This window comes from Macadamia integrifolia, unplaced genomic scaffold, assembly GCF_013358625.1.
Source record: "Macadamia integrifolia cultivar HAES 741 unplaced genomic scaffold, SCU_Mint_v3 scaffold_260A, whole genome shotgun sequence".
Lineage (NCBI taxonomy): Eukaryota > Viridiplantae > Streptophyta > Magnoliopsida > Proteales > Proteaceae > Macadamia > Macadamia integrifolia.
Window position 1 is genome coordinate 1 of NW_024870658.1, and position 2,166 is coordinate 2,166.

The window sequence follows — 2,166 nt, forward strand, 5'->3', positions numbered from 1 at the left end:
GTTTGTAGTTGTCCCATAAATGTAAAATCCTTGTTCCCAACCTTGATTTCCACTTTAGTTAGAGAGAAATATGGCTGACAGCAACTTTGGAACAAAAACCCTTCAAAATATCGTGTTTTTCTGAAAATTACACATATTGGCCATTATATGACCATAGTGCACTGTATCGGTACATACCGATACTCACCGATACGTATTGATACTCAACGATACGTACCGATATATCGATACTCACCGATACGTGCCAATATATACCGATACGTACCGATCAATACATACTGATACTCACCGATACGTACCAATACATACCGAAACGTACATTTTACCTCAATTTTATAATTTTTATAGTCGTATCAAGGCATATCATATCGTATCGATGTGTATTGGTGGTGTATTGATGCATATCGGTATGTATTGTAGGATATATATCGATACGAAAGGATTTTAAAAATTTCATGTATCGTATCGATGTGTATCGTATTGGTCGGCTAAATTTAAGATACGTATCAGAGGGTATCGTATCGGTATCGGAGATACTTAAAACCATGTCTCTAACTATAATTGCCAATGAAGCCTTATCATGCACGGTTTGAAAAATCCTATGGTTCCAATTCCAACCAATCCAACTTGAGTTATCATTTTATATGAAAACTATGATTTCAGTTTTTCTAAACCGATAATGGACTGATTCCAAATTGGAATTGGTGGGACCGATCCAGAACCGATTCCAGGCTTTTAAAAACTGATCTCATGTACACAATCATCGAGGAAAACTTCTCCCCCACCTTCAGTTTTGCCGTCATCAGGAAAAGCTAAATCACAAAATAGAAACTCAAAAGAAAAGATTAAATAATTCGAAACTTAGTTCTCCAAAGAAAACTTTCTCAAAATCTTCTCAAACTAAAGGTGAAAAGTGAATATTTCCTGAAGTGCTTGCAGTTTCGTTACATACTTGACCAAATGGTCTGCTATCGAATTCCTTTTCTTAAAGCACTGGAAAATTTTCCATTCAATCAAAGACAAATAGGGATGTAAAGAAGTCCATTGTTGCCTCACAAACCATGGGACCACTCTCTTTTGAAGCAGCAAGCACTACCTTTTATTTGATTTCATTATAATTATTATCTTTTTATTTGATTTCATTATAATCAAAACCAATTAGGAACCTACCTGATATAACTGAGACCGAATCTGGTTTCATCCTTAGGTGAGCCTAAATTGATCAATCAATAATCACCACCTCCTTTATTTGCAAGTTGTGAGCCTTACCTTACCCTCTTACTTTTTTTTGTCCCGAGCACAAGGGACAAGTGGCCTTGCTATGGCCTCTTAGTCCCGTGATCTAAGTATTATTGAGTAAATATCACTCCCCTCCCCTAAATATGGCAAAATATTAATAACTTGACTTTACACTTTTTCGAAAATATTATTCATTTCTTTTACGAGAAAAATATTCTATCTACCGACCCAACCATTAGTTTTTACTGTTAAATCACGTGAATTTTTATCATAATACCTAAAATATCCCCTAATTGTGAAATGCCCAAGAGATCCTTAATGAAAACCCATTCTTATCGTAAAACGATTCAGGCCTTCTCTGTCTTGTATCGAGGCCACCGTAGGGAAAAAAATCGTTTGCAATTCCAATCTCGTACAATTTCATGAAATACCACCTTCAGGGGGTGACATGTGTATTGATACCAATGCAATGGTCCAGATCTGATTTAAATGCCTTTTCACTGATTTAATGTTTTATTAGTTGTACCAGATCTGGACCATTGCATTGATTTCAATACACGTGTCATCGCCTCAAAGTGGTATTGCACGGAATTATACGAGATCGGAATTGCAGACGATTTCAACCCCCACCGTGGGGATCAGAGATGGTGGTCACACACGAACAGTGACCCTGAGGTGCCCCGGCCGGTCGGCCGCGGCAACGTTGGTCGCAGAGGAAACCCAGATCAAGCCCATGGCAATCGATTTCATAAAGAAAAAACCTAGGTCTCTGTTTACCTACAAGAAGAAGCCCTAAATGTTGGTCACTCTAAATAGCGAAATCAGTTCAAAAAAAAAAAAAAGATCTTTACTCCCAAACGGAAAACAGAAGCAAAATCCCGAGATAGATCTAAATGGCACGCATGAAACTATTGAAGAAACCTAAGA